We start from the raw sequence: 23,599 nt of genomic DNA on the forward strand, positions 1-23,599 counted from the left end.
ATTGGCAAAGAGAAATCATGCGGTGACTTACTAAATTGATCAATGTTAAACGATTGCGGTAACCAAAGAGGATGCGGTGATAAGATTTTCAAAATTAAAATGCGATGCGATTACGAAATTTGGAATAAAATCAAGGAAAGATACAACCCCCAAATTTGCGCTGTCGCCCACATTATTTGTTGACGCATCCTGCTTTGCGGCGATCTACTTTCTTTGGATTGTGGTGATGAAATGAAGTAGTTGTGTCTTCGTGTAGCACCTCCGCAATCGTTTACCTCAATCATTGCAAGAAAAACATTGAGAGGGTCAAATAATCATTAAAAAAAAACAGAGTTAGCAAAATCGTTTACCACAATCATTCAACACGATCGCATTATTATTATTATTATTTTAATTATTTTATTATTATTTTTATATAATATAAAGACAAAGATACGATAGCAATTAAAAGAGAGGTGATGAAAGTTCATGAAGCATTGATATGAAACAAATCAGATATTCAAAAGGATCGTGTCCCTGATGAGGTTGAGTCACATAGTAACTCAGAGACTGCTTATTTCAAGCTAGGCTTTTCACGTCCACGGTGGCTTTTTCTTCTTTTCTCGATCTTTCGGAATATTGACTGCCTTAATCGGGAGCCTTTCCCCGTTAATGTTCATCGCAATCTCCCCCTTGCGCACATCAATTTGAGCGAAACCGGTCGAGAGGAATGGTCGTCCCAATATGATTGACGCATTTTCGTCCGCTTTATAATCCAAAATGATGAAGTCCATCGGCAAGATGAATTTATCAATTGAGATTGCTGCATCTTTCAACTCTCCCTCATATTTGAGATATGTCCGCAAGTAAGAGAGTCTCCGTCGTGGGCGTGAGTTTGCCCATGTTCAGTCGTTTGAAGATTGATAGTGGCATTACGTTTATACTCGCCCCAAGATCACATAGTGCTTGGCCACTGTTAACCCCTCCAATGGAGCATGGTATCGTGAAGATTCCTAGGTCGCACAGTTTTTGTGGGATCGTTGTATTTTGCGTTACTGTCTCCGTAGCGATCTTATCTTCATCATTTTCTTTTTTTTTTTTCAATCTTTGCGGAAATGGTGGTAGCTGGACTTCTTCCATCTCATTTCTAGAGGCTTGAGGGTGGACGCAACTTCTGGGTTCATCTTCTCGGGATTTTTCGAATTATAAGTCAACGGGTCCTCGGTTGTCACCGCATTCTAGTTGGTCGTGATGGGTTCCTTCCCTACTTCCGCAGTCATTGTTTCACTTAACAAGGAGATTGCTAAGCATTGTTCCTTCTCCGTACCCCCAACGTTGCGGGAGAACTCAGTTGAGCTTTGCAACACTCCTTACGGTATGTTTTTGAGTTCGCCCGTAATCAGTCCTAGCTGAATTTTGAGATTTCAGATGGACGTTGCTTGATTCTGAAGCACTGATTCGTTCTTTCTATGTACTGATTCAGCAAGCTTTCTAAGGACAAAGATTTAGTGTCTGGGAACTCTTGGCTTGGTTATGCGTTGGACCGTTGGTTCGCGGGAAAAATTCTGGTGGCCCTTCTTTTTGCGCCACTGGTTGAAAGCTTTGTTGTTGATTTTTCCATACGAAATTGGGGTGGTTTCTCCACCCGGGGTTTTATATATTGAAATAAGGATTATTCTTTATGAAGTATACTGACTGTGGGTTTCCTAGGCATTCTTCCATCGGATGTGCGTCTCCGCAGATGACACAAATTGCGGTCGTTTGAGCAATTGCGTTGACCTGCCCTTTTTTTGCTCCCGTGCTGTTAATTGCGATGCCTTGTATCAAACTCACCATCGCAGTCATTTGGTTCTGAAGGGATGCGATGGCCCCATTGTTTGCGTCATTGTCTTTAATTCTTAATCTTTGATCACTTTCTCTCCACTCCTCGTGATCTTTTGAAATGCGATCAAGGATATTCTTGGCCTCCTCATAAGTTTTGTCCAGCAGACCTCCTGTTGCTGCCGCATTGGCAACGGTCTGCGAAGCAGGGTTCAGTCCTTGGTAAAAGATCTCCATCTGTAAGTAGTCTAGTAAGCCGTTATGTAGGCAGTCTCTTACCAACCTCTTAAACCTCGCCCAAGCATCGCTAAGCGATTCGTCAATGTCTTGTTCAAAATTTGTTATTAATTTCCTTCTCTTGGCATTCTCAGTTGGTGGGAAGTATTTCTTCATAAAATTCTCCATCACCTTTTCCCAAGAAGTATCTCCCTCGGTTCGAGAGAATACACCCATTTTCTTGCTTGATCGCATAAGGAAAATGGGAAAAAATTAGTCGAACTTCCTCGGTAGAGATATTTGGGAACACAAAAGTGTTGCAGATTTCTATTAAGCTTCGGAGGTGGGCGTGCGGGTCCTCGCCACACCTTCCTCCAAACTATCTAGTAGTCTGGATCATCTGTAGCATCATCGGTTTCATTTCAAACCTCGATCCATCTAGTGCTGACCTCATGATTCTTGGGGAGAAATCATAGAGGTTGGGCGATGCATAGTCCCGAATGGGTCTATTGCGGTCATTCGCCAGAAGGATGGGATTCGCCATGACGTAATTTTCATTTGGTACTCCACCATGTTGTTCCGCCATGTTGTCTTTATCTAGTTGTTGTTATTGGCGACTATCTCTTAATCTTCGTTGGAACGTTCTTTCAATCTTCGGGTCGTAATGCGTTAGAGATTGAAAGCTGCAAAGAAATCAGAAAAATTACCGTAAGCACACTGTCTTACCGAAGTCCCTGGTAACAGCGCCAAAAACTTGATGCGTTATTTTATGCGGTGAATTTATGAAAGGAATTGCAGTGATGGAAAATGCATTGTTTAACAAGTTTTCTCAGCAAAATCAAGTATAAATCCTACTGAGTTTCCTGGTAAGTTCAGAATCGAACTCAGGGACTAAGGAAAACGATATATGGTGGTAATTCTTAAGATAACTTTGCGGTAACAAATAAACTAATGATTGGTTGGTTTGTTGTTTGCGGTATAAAATGTATGCGGCGGAGTTAGGACAAGGGTTAATAATACGGAAGATGTGATGAATATGCGGGGAACGGGTTGAGAAGGGGTTCAGCTAACACTTCCTAGGATTACGTTCATGTTATGCAATCATGCAACACACATACAATAGAAAATCATCTCTCAATGCAAATGCTACGACTTCTAGTTCTAGAACACATGCTATATATGCGATAAAGTCTATAGGACCTATATATAAGCCTCTATTCTGGTTTATGCAATGACAAATGACATACACGCATACAAGGCGACTGCATAATACCATAACCTATCTCTAGGATGCATGCGATGCATGTTGGCAAACAGAGCTTATCTCTAAGTCCCTATCTCTTGCTTATGCAGATCTAATATTTCTCTCTCGAGTCTAGATTCTAACCTAGCTCTCTCAAGTCTTAGGTTTTTTCTTTAGACTCTCTCTCGAGTAGCTCTAAAGGGGTGTTAGGCGCAACATAAGACAAGATAATCGCATGTAATGAAGATCCTAAGACATGTTAGCTTAGTTCTTCTCAACCCATTCGATAGATTTAGCTACTCATGCGTGCTTGTAAGAGAGTGAATATATGTAGATAAGCAAGTTCCATTTAGATAAAGACTTGAAATATAGAATAATAATGTGAAATAAGAATAAAGAGCCTGGTAGCAATCTTTTGCTTCCCAAGGCTTTTACACTGATCTTCTCTACTCTGCTCAAAAGATAATCTCGCTCTCACGAGAGTCGGCCCTCTCTCTGTTTTTCTACACCTTCTGGGTTCTCTCTCGAGCTAATCAGGGCGATCTTCCGGCATCTCTTCCCTTCTCTCTCGCTCTTCCTTCTAAGTAAAAGAAAAACTATGAACAAGGCTACTTCTATCTAAGGGAAATTTATCTAACTGTCAAACTAGACTAACTGACTAATCCTTCACTGAAGGTTACCTCTGGTATTTATACAGCTTCAGGGTGAAAGGTTTCTTCTCTCTTATGATTGTACTAATGAGATGACATTAATTCTCTGTCCGATGCATCGAATATTTGTCACCAAAAAGTTGAGTGTACTAGCTACAGTAATTCGTTAACGGCTCGTCAACTTAATTTGGAATCGACCGTCATCAGTTTTCTGTCCCATCGTGATTTATTATGCTTTTCACCCGGATGTGCCCACCAAGTTGCGCCAGCTTTATGCAGCAACCTTCTTAAGTAGATATTTGCGAGCGCAAATCACTGCATAACCTTGCGGTAACACAATCTTTTAATGCGCTCTATCGTTGATTTCTTGTGATCGCATTTTCCGCCTTGTGTCAACGCATATTCTGCACAAAAATACATAAGTTAACTGTTTTCATGTGATGGATGCATGTGACCACAATATTGTGAACTTAATGCTTTTGGACACAATCTTATATATTTTTATCAACGCAAACTTGCATTGTCTAATAACTTTGCACTGTAATAACGTGCATTTCTGCCCATTATCAGGTGTTTGCTTTACCATGTCTTATTATAATTTTGGGTGGTCTTTTGGGTTTTACCAACCTAATCTAGGTCTGACACCACCACCACCACCAATGTTTTTCAACCCATCTCCATATTCCATCAGTTACCCTTCCCAAGAGTATAGAAGTTTTTATGTCTATCCACCCTCAGTAGAGGAGAATCTTTAGAGGACCAGTTAAAAGAGTTCATCTTAGAGTCCCAATTCAGGAGGTTTTATATGGAAGAAAGTAGAAGGTTGGATAGGATAGAAGCTCAGTTGGTAGAGAATGAGGCAACCCTGAAACGTTTAGGAGATCAACACAGTCTAATGGTTGATGCATTTAGAGCCTTGTTTGAGAAAAATATTTCCAATGCCACTAAGGCAAGGAGGTCCGTGATTGTAGATTCTGATGATGGGGATGAGTTGAAAGCATTAGAGTCATACCAAGAGACGGTTTGTGAGATTGAGAGAGAAGATGTGCCCAATTTAGATAAGAAAGTTCAAGTGATTAAGGTTGAGGTTGAGAAGCCTTATTCCATCACTTGAGAGTCCTTTTGCCATTGATCTTTCTCTCCCATATTCTTATGACCCATGTTAGTTTGAGTCTGCTTTTAATTTTGAGTCTTTCTATTTTCCAAAAATTAAAAATACCAAAAATAATTTTATGCTTTCAGGTACCCAGGAGAAGATGAACAACCTATAAAACTTTGTAGGTTATATTGATTCAATCAAGAAGGGACTTGAAAAATGGGAGAATGTTTATGTACCTTGATGGATAATCTCCCATGACGTCTGGCTTGGACATTAAACTTAGCGCTTCTTGGGAGGCAACCCAAGCTTTTATTTTCTTTTTGATGTTGTAGTTTATTTCATTATTTCTATTTTTAGTTCAGCTCTTATGGTTTGGACTCTTATCTTTTTTTGGTCTAGGTTTTACAGGAGCCCTGAAATTAAAACATGGTTTCGCTCACTCCCTATGTTTAGTTTCATGTTTCTAAGTTTGAAGTAGGGGACATATTGCATACTGTTGTCTGTCTTGTGTTTTTATCCTGCTATGCATGTCATTTAGAAAAATTGTCTTATGCATGATTATTGATTAATTGTTTTGAGTGGCTAAATTTTGAGGATTTTTTTTTAAAAAAATTGAATTAAAAAGAGGATCTTGGGCTTAAATTTTGAAATTTGCTGAGGATATAGTGATTATAATTGCCTATGAGTTATTCTAAATTTTCATGTTAGATGAGCTGTTGTGGAAATAGGATGACATACTCCTGAATTAAATTATCTTTAAGTCCCTCTTTGAGTCTCCCATAGCATGAGCACGTAGTCACCGTTGGATCAATACCAACATGCAGTGGAAGAAAACAGGATCCATAAGCATTCTAATTCATTAATTTTGGTTGAGAAGAAACATGCTAAAACAGAGTATAATGGGTTTCAAGAACATACCTCGGCCGAACCAGCGAAATCTCCATTTCCAGCTGCAAAATCCTCCGAATCCTTGTGTAGACCACCACAAGATCTTCTCTACTATCGTCTTGGTGCTCTAGATTGAGTTATGGGACTCAAAATAAGCTAGAATTAAAGGGAATATGGAGAAAGCTCACTGAACCAACTCATTCAAGAACACCTTCTTCATCCGAATTTTTCATCAAAAAATTCAATCAGTTCCTCATCATTTCTTCACTCTCATCTCTTCGCAGACTATCATGCAAAGAGAAGTGTTGCATGGGATGTAGCTCATGCTTGGAGTAAACCAAAGAAGAGGTGGTGGGTTCCTTGTGAGCACTTTGAAGATGACTTGACAAACCCATTTTTCAAGTTTGTGTGATTTTTCAATTTCCAAAATATATTTTGATTTTAAAATCATATTTTATTTCTAAAATAAAACTTTATTAATTTTACAAATTAATTTTATAAATTAATTTTCTAATAAAATTAATAAATAATTATTTAAACAATTTAAACAATTCTAATTAATTTAATATCCAATATTAAATTAATTTTTACACAAATTCATCTTCATATATTTAAATCATATTTAAATATATTTTCTCCAATTTTGTTTGATTCTAATTTGAGCGTTTCAAATTTACTTATCACACTACTCTAGAGCTAATCCATTTTCGAGCTAGTAGGGGGACTTCATGGACCTACAGATCATGGGCTCCGACGATCCGAGATTAATCGGCTAAACTCATTAGACTGATCTAACCCCTATTTGTTAACTAATAGGTCACTCCACTAAAACTCATAGTTGAACTCCCCTCACTGTAGATATGTTATGTTCGCTCGATATAACCATGATTATTAAGTTAACCCTTCATAGGTTTTCATAATAACGGCTAGGTCAAATCTCTGTGTTACCCCCGAAATTACCTCTTGTTCCTTTAGTCCCTATTGATCCCCTAATAAACAATTTTTTTTGGTGATTCAATCACAAAACTGAGTCCCTCTCATACCAAATGAGAGGGTGGGATCCCTTGTTCAAGCCCCATAATCAGCACTTAAGGAAACACCTCTCTACTATCCCTAAAGCGGGTAGGAGTGAATTCTCTCTTGCACCCTATGTTCCCAGCTATCTATTCAGTCTTACCCTGAAATGGCAGTCATATTGAGCCGATGTTGTTGAGCCAACCCTCACCTATGAAAATCTAAGAGCAATCCTAGATAAAACAGGAGTTCATAGTTAGCTCAGGATTACGGTCAAGTTACCTAGGTCATCGTTTTAAAATAGTCAGTCTTAAATAGTAAACAATGTTATAAAGTAAGAGTGACTCATTTTGTGGTCCGATCTTGTACAAACTCTTTTGCACAAGGACACCATTACTTCTCATGTCCAACATGAACGAATTAAGATCACTTCGTTTGCAACACTTTACAACTTCTTGTAACAACTACAGAGCAGGCCGTATCCAATAGTGTTACCAGAATAAGGTACCCAACCATATCCATGTTCTATAGATCATTTGGACTATTTACTCGAACCTGATCCACCTTTATATCTCCACATAAAGTTCAAGTACCCATCCTATAGTCAAGGGACTCTTAGGTTTAACAATAATCGATATGAAAGCGCTTTCATATGCCACGTTGACTAGGTTGATCTTTAATCATCAAATCACGAGTTGGTCTTAATTTGAAGCCAAAGGAAGACGAATTAAGAAGATTCAAATTCAAGCAATAGATCTATTCAATAACACCTTTATTGAATTTTTAGAATAAGTTTCATTGTTTACATTCCACGAGTTTTAGGACATAAAACCCAACAAACTCCCACTTGGACTAAAACTCTAGTGACAACTTATATATCCGATATATAAGACTGAGTTTCTAAGTTTTATAGGGAAATATAATAAGGGCATCCCATACCCATCTTTTACCATTCGGTATTTCTATACCCGATATTTCTCCCACTTGCCCTAGGTTATCTGGTACTTCTAGTCCTACTAAATAATTCTCAAACACTTTAGCCGAGAGAATTATTGTAAACATTTTAGTATACAATAGGCTTTTAATAAAACTATAAGGAGATTGCATCTTAATCTTAATAATGGCCAGGAAGCACACTTTCCTCCCACTACATTGAGGTACTCTCAATTCTTTGAGCAAGATGCATCTGACCTGTCTCAACAACTTTTTGTTAACAGTCAGATCTAGAAATCTTTAAACTTTCTATACTTTGATCTAGCCATTTAGATATCTGAATATCTACAAATGGCATTTAACAATTTGATTCTCAATAGAGGTTGCTAGAACAAACATAATTTTTGAAAATGAACATTTCATTTATCCCAAAAATATATACAATTTGTTCTATACAAGTTTTAACAATTAAAAACAAGTACCAACTTCTCCCACTAGATGAGCTGAGCAAATGGTCCCAGTGTCAAGTTAGCCTGGTTACCTTTTCTCTGCTCTCTTCTCGCAAAGATATTGAGGGCAGTGTCTCCTCCAGTGCCCTTCATCTTGCAATGGAAACATTTCGCTTTGCAGCACTATCCTCGCCTTTCAATCCAGTAGGCTTCTTATTCCATTTCCCTTTGCCTTTCTTCACAAGAATACTCTTACTCTTCGAAGAGGAGGCAACATCAGGCTTGGAGGACATTCCTCACTTCTTGGCAGTAGTAACATTTCCTTCTGACACCAGACCCTTTGTTCTCAACATTGTTTGGTAAGCCTGTAGCTCACTCAGTAGAGTAGTTAAATTTTATTCATTAATGCATTCAAAATTGCAAAAACTCTTAAGAAGAGATTTTAGAATAAAACCAACTTGACTTCTCTCATTCATGACAACACCATTTACTTCTGCTATATGAAAGTGGATCGTTATGTCCAAGACATGTTCACAAACATTGGTCCCCACTTTGACGCGACTGGTAAACGTACTTAATGGCATCCCTCACAGAGATTCCATAATCTCTTTGTCACCACATCAGATAAGCTGGTGAGGATATAAGCATAGACTATATCATTAGCCTTGACCCATCGTCATATACATCCCAAACATTTTGGTTTGTATTAGAGCTAGGAATGAGAGGATAGTCCTTAGTTAAGATAAATTGCAAATTGTCTATCACAAGTATCGGGTTCAAATTTGATTTCCAATTCACATAATTATCCCCAATAAATTTATCTGATGCCAACACTTGTATTAATGAACTTGTCATTCTAAAATTTTATATCCAATCAAATTTTAGCAATTTTAATAATTTACCCAAGATTATTCTTTTGCAACGATACTAATAAAGACATTCTTGACTAAATACTACCTCCAGAATAACTCATATTTCGATAGTCATTTAGGTACCGCTTTTGGCCAGGCATTATTAACACTTAATAATTCTGTAAGTGTAGACCCACCATTTTCGGATCTTATAGAATGGTATGAGTATCGCTCCGAAATGGAAAACAATGCCCAATATAGAACTATAAAACCCTATTCATTTTACTGAAGCCTGAGTTGTTCTGAATCCTATGTTACAACCCTCCGTATGGATAGCCGTTGTTAAATAACTAGCAAAGGGTCGTTTAAAGCTAACCAACAGGCACAACATAAGAATCTCACGGTTCAGACTAATGGGGAGACTGTAGGATATGTTGACACATTTCCTTCACCCACTTACTATGAACTACTTCCTCCGTTCACCTTGGTATTGACGCATACATCCGCTCTCCGTAGGGAGGTCACTCCCAGGGTGACACGAAGCGTCATATGAATCTCACGGTGTGAACTATGTGGAGACGTGGCAGTTGAAATCTTACACTTGATTTCTGTTCGAACAACTTCCCCTTATTCACCAAAGTCTAAATTTAAGTTAGAAAATACTCTCCGTAGGGAGGTCACTCCCAGGGTGGCACGAAGTACCTCTTAAATCCAGACTGTGAACTCTTAGGGACGCGAGAGCTAAGAATAACATACCGTGTAGGTTATTAATCTCCCGCTGAAGTTTTCTAATAACTCTATCATATAGAAGTTGTTCACTACCACTGAAGTGTTCTAATGTTTGGGTAACTACATACTTAGGTCCTTTTCCGGCTAAATAAAAATAACCCTAAGTCTATGTGGTTTATCCATGTATAACTCTTATAAATGGACTTAAACCTGCGATGTCTAGGTGATAAACGCTTTTATTACCTCACATCGTTCACGGATACTCATAAAACTGGTTACCAACGCTCAATTATTTGGCCATAATCCCCAGGTAGGAGGTGTTCTGTAGATCGTCAACTTAAATACCCCCAACCTTTGACATGATTATATACCGGTTGAGTTTGTAACCCTAGTTTTACAAGTTTAACGACCTATTTTAACTAATTAAAACAAGTGGTCAACCTATGTGAGCATGCAGCTATTCTTCGTTATGGATTTTAAATGTCTAACCCAATTTTATAACAGCTTATAAAACTTTAGACATGCTAAACATACACAACATACAGGCATTCAATATCTAATATAACACTTATATTAAATACAAGAAACCCTAACATGTATACTATATATTATAACAAATTATAACATACTTTCAATGCATGTTGCATGCTTCCTATGGTGGGATTTTGAATCTAAATGGCATACTATATGTACATACAAGATTTATTTAATTATAACATACATCCAATGCATAAATAATTAAACACATACTGATATGGTTTTAGTTTTGGCAAAAAACAAGCAAAAAAAAACCTAACTATTACAAAAATAGCTTCAACACCGCTCGAACCGCTTGAACCGGACTCAAACCGTTTGAATCGGACCAACAGAGACTGAATCGGACCAACCACAAACCATTTGAAGTTGAACCGGACCAGACCTCAAGAGAACCGGCTGAACCGACTTCTCTTACTCTCACCTAAAATCTCGCTAAGTTTGACCGTTTAGAAATGACGACCATCGTCATGCATTTTCTTGATCGTTTAGCATTTGTTTGATCGTTTAGCAACTAACGACTATCGTTTATTAAAGCTAGTCGATTGTGTAGTGTTCGCCATCTATCGTATAGTGTCATCGTCTAGCGTCGGAGGACGCTACACGATCGCTTAGTGTCAAACACTATCGCAAGCTCCATCGTTTAGCACCGCATCTTGATCGTTTAGCGCGTGCCTAAGGTAAGCAATCGCCTAGTGCTATCGCATAGCAATCAACGCATCGCTCAGCTTCCGCTCATAGGTAAACGATCGCTCAATGCCATCGCATAGCTCTTTGCCGCATTGCTTAGCTCCCGAACAAAGGTAAACGATCGTGTAAGCGATCGCTCAGCGCCATCACATAGCTCTTCGCCGCATCGCTTAGCTCCCGATCAAAGATAAACGATCGTGTAAGCAATTGCTCAGCGCCATCGCATAGCTCTTTGCTGCATCGCTTAGCTCCCACTCAAAGCTACACGATCGTGCAATGCCAGTGCATAGCAATACAACGCATAGCTTAGCTACTGAGGTAGACGATCGTCTAGCGCACAACACCTAAATGATAACACTCGAAGCTACATGATCATTTAGCTTTACCTTCATATCGTCTAACGCATGAAGCTAAACGATCATTTAGCTACTGAAGCTTAATGATGATATGAACAGAGGCTGATCGTTTGGAATTTTCAACTCAGCCCCTTCGTTTGTTTCTTCGAATAACAGCTTAATTTCAACTCTAATGACTCTAAATAAATTAAAGACTCTTGGGAAGACATAAAAGCTCATCAAGCAAGAGCCAATTACAAATTTAAACAGGAAATCAAAGAGAAATTAAAGGCGAAAACATAGAAAATCATATCATTGTAGTAGTTTCATATTTTCATACAAAATACCCACCAAACTAGAATTAATCCGAATTGAATGCTTATAAGATGCTCTGATACCAATTGTTGGAAAACACCAGCACGCAGCGGAAGGGAACAGGATCTATAAGCATTCTAATTCATTATTTTTGGTTGAAAAGAAACATGCTAAAATAGAGTATAATGGGTTTCAAGAATATACCTTGGCCGAACCAACGAAATCTCAATTTCCAGCTGCAAAATCCTTCGAATCCTTGTGTAGACTACCACAAGATCTTTCCTACTATCCTTTTAGTGCTCTAGATTGAGTTGTGGGACTCAAAATAAGCTGGAATCAAAGGGAATATGGAGAAAGCTTACTGAACCAACCCATTGAAGAACACCTTCATCCGAATTTTTCAGCAAAAAATTCAATCAGTTCCTCATCATTTCTTCATTCCCATCTCTTCAATATATTGTAGACTATCAGGCAAAGAGAAGTGTTGCATGGGATGCAACTCATGCTTGGAGTAAACCAAAGAAGAGGTGGTGGGTTCCTTGTGAGCAACTTTGAAGATGACTTGAAAAACCCATTTTTCAAGTTTGTGTGATTTTTCAATTTCCAAAATCTATTTTGATTTTAGAATCATATTTTATTTCTAAAATCAAAATTTATTAATTTTACAAATTAATTTTCTAATAAAATTAATAAATAATTATAAACAATTTAAATAATTCTAATTAATTTAATATCCAATATTAAATTAATTTTTACACAAATTCATCTTCATATATTTAAATCATATTTAAATATATTCTCTCCAATTACGTTTGATTCTAATTTGAACGTTTCAAATTAACTTATCACACTACTCTAGAGCTAATCCATTTTCGAGTTATTAGGGGGACCTCATGGACCTACAGATCATGGGCTCCAACGATCCGAAATTAATCGGCTAAACTCATTAAACTGATCTAACCCCCATTCGTTAACTAATGGGTCACTCCATTAAAGCCTATAGTTGAACTCCCCTCATTGTGGATATATTATGTCCACTCGATATAACCATGATTAGTAAGTTAACCCTTCACAGGTTGTTCGTAATAACGGCTGGGTCAAATCTCTATTTTACCCCCGAAATTACCTCTTGTTCCTTTAGTCTCCATTGATCCCCTAATGAACAATTTTTTTGTGATCCAATCACAAAACCGAGTCCCTCTCATACCAAATGAGAGGGCGGGATCCCTTGTTCAAGCCCCAAAATCAGCACTTAAGGGAACAACCTCTCTACTATCTTTAAAGCGGGTAGGAGTGAATTCCCTCTTGCACCCTATGTCCCCAGCTATCTATCCAGTCTTACCCCTAAAATGGCAGTCATATTGAGATGGCATTGTTGAGCCAACCCTCACCTATGCAAATCTAAGGGCAATCTTAGAAAACAGGAGTTCATAGTTAGCTTAGAATTAAGGTCAAGTTACATAGGTCATCGTTTTGAAATAGTCAGTCTTAAATAGTAAACAATATTATAAAGTAAGAGTGACTCATTTCGTGGTCCGATCTTGTATAAATTCTTTTGCACAAGGACACTCCCACTTCTCATGTCCAACATGAATGAATTAGGATCACTTCGTTTGCACCACTTTACAACTCCTTGTAACAAACAGGCCGTATCCAATAATGTTACCAGAATAAGGTACCCAAATTTATCCATGTACTATAGATCATTTGGACTATTTACTCGAACCTGATCCACCTTTATGTCTCGACATAAAGTTCAAGTATTCATCCAATAGTCAAGGGACTTTTAGGTATATTGGATTTCTATTCAAGCAATAGATCTATTCAATAACACCTTTATTAAATTTTCAGAATAAGTTTCATTGTTTACATACCACGAGTTTTAGGACATAAAACCCAACAGTCATTTTAATTTAAAAATTTTAACTAAAAGGAGGATTAAGTGTAGTGTATTTGGTTGTCACCTCGAAAGGTCCCACCGGTTAGAGGGTTGATGTGTATGATGGTTTATAATGTTAGACTAAGAGGATAACAAAAGAATATTATTGTTGCTTTTGAGAAAAAAAAAATAGAGTATATACTCATATGCTTAAAAGAAATATCTTTGTACTATTTTAAACATGTAATGTGTATGCATGGATGGGGGTAAAAAGAGTTATCGTTGTTGTGATCAGTTAGGACACCCGGGAATTGACTAGGTATGGTTTCCTGCAGTGGATGTGGGAAAGCTAGTGCTCCTAGGTAAAATGATGCAAGTTTAATGTCCATTTTTTTGTTAAAAAAAATGAAAATAAGGCACCATAGTGGTATATTACTTTCTTGAATGTGTGGATGCTTGATAATTGGTGCATGAGCCAGAGTAGGGGGAAAATTGGAGAAGCTCGCTTGAACCTAAATTTAGTTCTTGTGTTTTGAATTAAATGTGACTTGCACACATACACGTGGGAGATGATGAGATTTGGCCTTGAACTCTTTTAATGTTGGGATGTGCTTAAAAGTTTCTACCAATGGATCTAATATGCTTATTCTGAATGATGAGGTTTTGAGTTATTAGCATGCTTGTCTAAATTTCATTATAGTCTTTTGAAGGAACTATGATCAAAGAGTGCCTTTGAGCAGAAGCAAAATCATTCCAAACTCATTGTGAAATAATTAACGCATTCACAATCAAACAGGCTAGTTATGCATTTAACAACAAATTACAGGCATGCTTGGAAAATTTAATCAACAAAAGAGCAAGATATATACCAGTTGAAGAACCTTTCTTCGCCTCAAAACTCGCTCTTGTCAACGGACTACACCTCTCACTATCGCTGAGATCGTCCACGCTATCATCCACAAAATCGTTGTGTCGTCTACCCATGAACAGACTCCTCACGAACAAGGGAGCAAGTAAGACACCACCAGCCAGAACCCTCGGTATTCTCAGAGTGAGAATCCAGGAGGTGTGGGCTCTGTTGGATTTGGTAGAGGGAAGAAGGAAGAGACGATCGTTTACCACGACCAAGCAAGTGGGAGATATCGGGTGTCTATCGTATAGACGATGCTTGATTGTTTAGGTAGAAGTACACAATCGTGTAGTAAAAAAGGCGAGATCATATAGACGATCGTTTAGTAAAATGCTCATGCGCGCGATCGTATAGAAAATGCTAGACGATTGTTTAGATAATTCTATGCGATCGTTTAGTAAAAGACACGCGTGTACACAATCGTTTAGGTAATTCTATGCGCGTGTACACGATCGAGCTGTCATTTATGCTCTTGGTTTGCTACGCGATAGGCAATATACACAATAGGTGAGCGAATGTCTGATTATTTAGGTGAGCGAATGTCTGATTATTTTGCAAAATGAAAACCATTTTCATTTTATCCTTCAGTTGCGAAAACTGAATACAACCTCCCACTAACTCATTCGATTACATAGAAAAAGCGGCACAATTATCCCATAATTGTTAAAATTAAAAAATAAATATAATCATACTATATTATAACCTATAGTTTAATATCACATCAAATGAAACATATAAACCATAGTCTTATTTTCCTCTACTAGATATAAATCATATTTATATCATTTTCCTCCGATTAATGTATCTCATACATGATGTCAACTATATCATATATAATTGACCAGTTCAATCATATCATATATAATCGAACTCCCTTTTGTCAATTTGAACAGTTTAAACTGACCCAAAAACTGATTCTCAACTTGAATCCATTGAGCTACCAAAGGGACCTTAAGGACCTATGGCTCAAAGCTCTAACGGTACGTGAATAGCCGACTAAACTCTTTAGCCACGAGATCCACCATCCGTTAACTGCTAGGCATTCCACTAAAGACCGATAGTTGCACTCTTCTCACCATAGATATATTTCTCTATCCATCAGATATAACCAATCAATAGTGCGATAACCCTTCACAGATGCTCGTAAGTACAGTTGGACTAATTTACTGTTTTACCCTTGTAGTTACATCTAACTCCTTAAGTACCACTGATCCCTCTAATGAACAATACAACATAGTCCTACTATGTGTGGACACCTCTCGGACCATGAGAAGGTGTGTGGCACCACATCGTTTAAGCCCTAGAATCAGCCCTTAAGGGAGCAATCTATCTACTTACCCCTGCTTCGGAGAAGAAGTGAATTCCATCTTTTGTACCTGAGTTCCCAGGTCCTAAATCAAACAAATCCCCAAAGTGATAGGTTTGAGTCGGCGATCTGGTCACTCGCACCCATGCAAATCAAAGGACCGCCCTCAAAAGCAAGAGTTCCTAGCTCACTCAGGATTGAGGTCATGTTACCTTTGGTCATCCTAGTGAAGTGAAGTCTTTATCATGAACGACATTATATAACGAGACTATAACACTTTGTGGTCCGGTCTTATACAAATTTCTTTGTATAGAACGCCCCCGCTCGCATATCTCCACATGAATGATCAGGATTAAACCATCTGTATCAAGTCACAACACTTGTAACTATCCTATAAAATGGGTCGTATCCGTAGCGTTACTAGGATGAGGTTTCCCTCCTATATCCATATACTACAAACCATTTTGGTTATCACTTAAGGCATGATCCACCTGTATGTCTCCTCATACATGCTTAAGTTACATTGACAACCAGGGATCTTAGTGTATTAGTTTGTAGTAAAGTAAATAAAACATCTAATGTTCCATAGACAAAAGTGAAGAAAATATCATATATTATTACATCACAAGCGTTTGTTCAAAACTATGTTTACAAATTACAGGACCCAACGAGAGTTTAAGGCATCATCTCCAATATCTTGTTCTTTCTTTGCTCGGGACTGACAAAATTCTAAGTTTGGGGTGGTGAAATGCATCTAAAAAGTGTGTTTTGTGGCTTAGAATTTAGTTAGTTTTATACTTAATTTAAGATATTTGATGCTTTTATTGTTTGATTGTAGGAAATTGAGTAATTGGATGAAAACCAGCAAATTTGGAAGATTAATGACCAAAATACCCTTAAGAAGGTCAAAGTTTTGATCTAAAGCATTGATCAATGGAGAAAAAAGAAACAAAATTCGAAAATCGGAGTCAAGGTAGTGTTGGACAAGCATTGCAACGCTGCCCTGTGATGCTACAAGGTAGAGAGCTCATGGACCCAGGGCAGTATCACAACGTTGTTGAGAGTTGCAATGCTACGATTAGTAATGCTGAAATTACCGTCAACGTTGCAACGCTACATTGGAGCATTGCAATGCTGCGATTGCTGTCTATATAAGCAGTTTTGGCCGATTTGATTCGAGGAGGCACTTTTAGGGTTATTTTGAAAGCGTAAAGCAATACTTTGGTGAGGCTTCCCTGGGGAGTGTAATTCTAGACGGAAGCAGCATCTTGGAGCTTCAAAGGATCAAATATTTGAAGAGTTCGTTGGGTTGCGATTCCAGATTCGAGGACGACATTCAAGAACACGACTTGTAATTTCTTCCCACTTTTATTTTCTATCCTTTGTGTTTGGAAACCTCATGAATGGTCAATGTTTGTGTAGTAATCATGAGTGTCTAATTTGTGTTTCTAGGGTGTTGATTTAGTTTTATGGATTGGGAAAACTGAATTAGTTGCTTCTTGGATTGAATTTATGCATAATTATTTTAGCATGTTTGTTATTAATGCTTTTGATTAACTGATCACTAATTGAATGTTCTTTACTTAATTTCTGTCTTGAGAGAGAAGGTGTTGAGTTGGATCTAGCATGTTAAACAGTTAATCGAGTATGCACAAGAGTGATAGGAGATTTAGAGATTGTTGACGGAGGAAATTAATGTTGTGGCTAGTTAAGCGATAAAAGAGATTCAGGTTGATGGTTAGTCATTAGAAAGGGTTGAGAGAGGATACCTGGATGCCTAGATTATAATTTGCATGAATCAATCTAAGGTTAAAATAATTAATTTGGTTAATCTATTTAACGAAATCATACCCTAGAACGTGTCTTTGTCTAGTTTCACCCTAGTTTTATCTTTTCTTGTAGGAATAGATCAGTTATGTTCTCATCATAGTCTGGTCCCCTAAATAAAATTAGAATAATCTCTGAATAACTTAAGGAGTCAAACCAATTCCTCAGAGAACGATACTCGATCTCTTGAGCGTTTTACTATATTATAATTTGACGCATGTGCTTGCGTTACCATCATCTAGCAGGGTTCTATTTCTCCTTTCCACTATACCATTTTGGTAAGGTGTACCGGGTGCTTTGAGTTAAGACTGAATTTCGTGTTCTACCAAATAGTCTTGGAATTTTAGGTCCATATACTCACCACCTCGATCTGATTGAAGTGTTTTAATGTTTTTACCTATTTGGTTTTTAACCTCTGCCTTATATTCCTTAAACTTTTCAAGGGATTCGGACTTATGATAATTAGGTAAATATAGCCATACTAGAACAATCATCAACAAAGCTAATATTTGTTCATACCCTCCTCGTGCTTTAATATTTATTGGACCACAGAGGTTAGAATGTATGAGCTCTAAGACCTTTTCCTGTAAAAGATCTTTTGGTCATTTTACCCTTAAGACAGGATTCACATGGTGGTAGAGAGTTGTCTTCTACCTGTCTAAGAAGTCCACTCTCAACCAATCTCCCAATCTTATTGAGATCAATGTGGCCAAGTCTTAAGTGCCAAAGATAGGCATTAGGAGAAAATTTTTGTTTCAGCTATTTTAAACATATCTATATTCAAAACAACTTTAATCTCAGTTAGTTTTAAGACATATAAGTTATTTTCCAATTTTGCAGAACATATTTTAATACATTTTGAAATAGTGAACACTTTATTAACTTCAAAAGAGACTTTATACTTTTGTTCTAGCAAACATGAGATAGATATTAAATTCATCTTCGTGGCAGGAATGTAATAAACATTTTCAAGTAAAATGAATCTATCTTCAATAAATAATTTCAAATCTCCCACTACTTTAACTGAGACAACCTCCTCGGTCCCTACCTTAAAGGTTGTTTTGTCTTCTGCAAGATGGCTCCAGGAGCTAGTTTCCTGAGCGAAACCGCAAATATGATTAGCGGCATCTGAATCTAATATCTAGGTTATTTATCATTTTTCACTAAACACGTCTCAATGACAAGTAAATCATATTTATCATTTATCGTGTTTATTATTACTTTTAACATATCCAGAACATGTTCATTAACAAAATTTCTATCCTTTATGTCATAGTTATAAACTCCTTCGAGAATATTGTTCCTAACAAATTATCCAAACAATGTCTGTAACGAATTCGTGATCTCTTTAGCAGAAACTATGTTCTCGAATTTCTTAGGTAGTATACTGGATATATTTGCTAAGATATGGACTCGACCCTTTTCATTTGCCTTAATCCATCTGTCATATGCATTCCAAACTCTTTGGTTTGCAGATGAGCTGAGAGATGGAGGACATTCCTCCGTTAAAACAAACTTTAAACCATCAATTGCTAGTATTGTGTTTATATTTTATTTCCATGTTGAAAAATTAATACCGTTAATTTTATCAGAAGCGGGTAATTTAGAAGAACTCGGCAAGTTGAATATATAAACAAATTCTAATCAATAAATTGCTTTTTTTAAACCAATCAAATTTTAACAAAAGTAATAATAAACCAATCATTATTTATTTGCATCGATACTGTAATGAGTCAAAATAGATGCTACTGAGGGTCAGTCAAATACTCTTTCACTGAAGCAAGACATTCTTGACTAAATACAAATTCCAGAATAACTCTTATTCCTATAGTTATTTAGTTACCGTTTTTGGTCAATAACTTACTAAATCTTAGTAACTCTTGTAAATGTAACCCTCCATTTTTAGACCTCAGAGGTCAGCCTCAACGATGCTACCGAATCAGAAAGTCAGGGTTGGGAATGGACCTAAGAGATCCTATCCATTTCTGGAGTTTGAGTTGTTCCAAATCTCATGTTACAACCCTTCGATGGGATAATCGCCCTAAAACGACTAGCTTATGTCACCTAAAAACGATTATCAGGCGCAACATAGGAATCTCATAGTCCAAACTAATGGAAGAGACCAAAGGATACGTTGACACACATCCTTCACCCACTTACTATGAACTACTTTCCCTATTCACCTTGCTATCGACCCATGCAAACACTTTCCGAATGGAGGTCACTCCCAGGGTGACACGAAGCCGAGCATGAATCTCACGGTGTGAACTCTTAGGGACGTGAGAGCTAAGAACAACATATCATATATATTATTAATCTCCCATTGAAGTGTTCTATTTGTTTTGGGTAAATATTTACTTAGGTATATTTCGGTTAATAAGTAACCTAAGTCTAGGTGATTATCCAAGTATAACATTGACATTTGGATTTAACCTACAATGTCTAAGTGATAAACCATTTTATTACCTTAACGCTCACGCATGCTCATAAAACTTGGTTAACAACGCTCAAGAACCGGTTATAATCCTCAGGTAGCAAGTGTTCCATAAACCATCAACTTAAATACCTCCAGCCTTAGATAGGATTATAGTCCGGGTGAGTTTGTAACCATAGTTTTACAAGATAACTATTGGAAGGTACCAATGTGCAGCGGAAGAAACCAGGATCCATAAGCACTCTAATTCATTAATTTTGGCAGAAAAGAAAACATGCTTCAACAGAACAAATGGGTTTCATGACATACCTTTGAAGAACTTCCTCTAAGCTTTGATACAACTGAAAATCTCCACAGGATCTTGTTGTAGACCATCCCAAGATCTTCCCTACTATTCTCTTGGAGCTCAAGATTGAGTAGTGGGACTCAAAATAAGTTGGAATTAAGGGGATTTGGAGAAGCTCACAGCAGCAACCATGGAGAAGAACACCCTTATTCTCTCAACTTTTTTTCAGAATTTTGTTCGGTTGCTCTCCTCCAAAACACTCCAAAATCTTCTATATATTGCAGATATTCATGCAAAGAAGCTTGCTACATGAGATGCACCTCATGCTTGGAGTTAATGAAGAGTTAAAGTGGGTTGTTGGTGAGCTAGTTCATGGAGTAAATGGAAAATCAATTTTTCCAACTTGTGTTTTTCTTTTCTTTTTCTATTTTATCAAAATTTATTTCAACAATCAATTTTATTTAATAAAACTGAAAATATTATTAATTTTACAAAATTAATTTCATAAATTAATTTTCTTTAATAAAATTAGTAAATAATTATTTAAACAATTTAAATAATTCTAATTAATTTAATATCAAATATTAAATTAATTTTTAACACAATTCCATCTTCAAATATTTAAATCATATTTAAATATTATTTCTCCAAACTCATTCAATTCTAATTTGAACACTTTAAATTAGCTTATCACGCTATTCTAGAGCTTATCCATTTACGAGCTAGTAGGGGGACCTCGCGGACCTACAGATCATGGGCTCCAACGATTCGAGATTAATCGGCTAAACTCATTAGACCGATCTAACCCCCATTCATTAACTAATGGGTGATTCCACTAAAGCCCATAGCTGAACTCCCTTCACTGTAGATATATTATGTCCACTCGATATAATCATGATTAGTAAGTTAACCCTTCACAAATTGCTCGTAATAATGGCTGGGTCGAATCTCTGTTTTACCCCCGAAATTACCTCTTGTTTCTTAAGTTCCACTAATCCCCTAATGAACAATTGATTTGTGATCCAATCAACAAATTGAATCCCTCTTAGGCCAATGAGAGGATGAGGCCTCTAGTTCAAGACCCAGAATCAGCACTTGAAGGGAACAACCTTTATACTAACCCTAATCGGGTAGGCGTGAATTCCCTCTTACACCCTATGTTCCCAACTATTCATCCGGTCTTATCCCCAAAATGGTAAGCTTATTAAGTAGAGGCAATTGGTCTACTCTCACCGTTTGCAGATTAAAGGATAATCCCGAACAAACATGAGTTCATAGTTAGCTCAGGATTAAGGTTAAGTTACCTAGGTTATCGCTTCGAAATAGTCAGTCTTAAACAGTAAACAACGTTATAAAGTAATAATGACATGTTTCGTGGTTCGATCTTGCACAAAACTCATTTGCACAGGACACCCCCACTCCTCATGTCTCAACATGCACGAATTAGGATCACTTCATATGTAGCACTTTACAACTTTTTGTAACAACTATAGAGTTGGCCACATCCAATAGTATTACCAGAATAAGGTACCAAACCTTATTCATATACTATAGATCATTTTGACTATTTACTCGAACCTGATCCACTTGTATGTCTCCACATAAAGTTCAAGTATTCATATAATAGTCAAGGGACTTAGGTTTATTGGATTTAAAAAAAAAAACAATATATTCAACAACAACTTTATTGAATTCTCAAAATAAGTTTTAATGTTTACAAACCACGAGTTTTAGGACATAAAACCCAACAATAACGACCTATTTTAACTATTAAAACAATTTATTATTTGTTAATCCTAGGTGAGCATGCATTTTATCTTTGTTATGGATGTCTAATCCACTTTTATAGCAAATTATAATACTGTAGACATGCCTTTCATCCATAACATATATCAAGAATTTCACAATTTAATATAATACTTTATATTAAAGCATGAAACCCTAACACATGCATACTATATCATAACCATTTATAACATACTTTCAATGCATGCTACATGCTTCCTATGGTGAGATTAAATCCACATGGCATACTATATGAACATACAAGATTCATTTAATTATAACATATATTCATAATGCATAAATAATTAAACACTCACTGATATGGATCAGTTTTGGCATCCTAAGCAAGCAATCAGCCTAAATTATTACAATAATAATTGGAAAACAGCTTTAAACTGCCACAGGACCGCACGAACTGACTCGAATTGGATCCAAACCACCCAAATCAGATCTCCAGGGCTCCAAAATGGGTAGAATCGATCAAAACAAGGTTGAACCAGACCTCCTTGACCCGAACTGACTGAATCGGTCCAGTTGAACCATCGGTCCGTTCACGTGCGCGCACTCTGGGTTGGTTGAAGCATAGCGTTGCAATGCTTCAAAGTAGCATTGTAATGCTTCGAGGAGTTTCTTCATTTGCTGGGCTGTCTGAAGAACAGTGTTGCAACTCTCCAAGAGCAGTGTTGCAAAGCTGTAAGGCAATAGCTTCAAAAACATTTTTCTACTGTTAAGCTTGCTTCCTTCTTTCTTCAGTTACAACCTAATTGCAACTTTATTGACTCTAACAAATTTAAAGACACTTAGGCACACATTAAGACCCATAAACAAAGAGCCAATTACAGCAGTTATCACTGAATTGAAGAACAATCTAATGCCAAAACAAGAAATTATCCATATCAGCACCACTTTCATACAACTTATAAAAAACACCCACCAAGCTCAAATTATTATAAATTGAGTGCTTAAATCATGTTATAATACCATTTTATGGTGTTCACATTCAACAAGAAGAAGCAATAAGAATCAATAAGTACTCTAATTACATCAATTTGAGTAAAAAAGCATGCATGAACACATTTCAGAAAATAGGGTTTCAGTATTATACCTTTGTAGAATCCTCCTCCAGCTGCAATTCTAGTTCACCTGATATTCCCTACTATTCTCTAAGACCTTAGATTGGAAGGTTGATTCCAAAATGAGTGTGAATTTTGAAGGAACTCTTTTCATAGAGAACCTTTGAGCAGAAGCGGATCGTCCAAATTCCATTTCGATTGAACATAAACATTTACATTTACAGTCAATAGTACAGATTATGTATAAAACTAAATTATAGCATGCTTTCTAACAAGAAACAAAGTTTAGAGATTATACCTTTGAAGAATCTTTCTTCAAGTAAATCCCATGAACTGCACGAACACTTCAAACA

The sequence above is a fragment of the Benincasa hispida genome, chromosome 9 (genome assembly GCF_027475165.1).
Source record: "Benincasa hispida cultivar pf3 chromosome 9, pf3_genome.v1.1, whole genome shotgun sequence".
Lineage (NCBI taxonomy): Eukaryota > Viridiplantae > Streptophyta > Magnoliopsida > Cucurbitales > Cucurbitaceae > Benincasa > Benincasa hispida.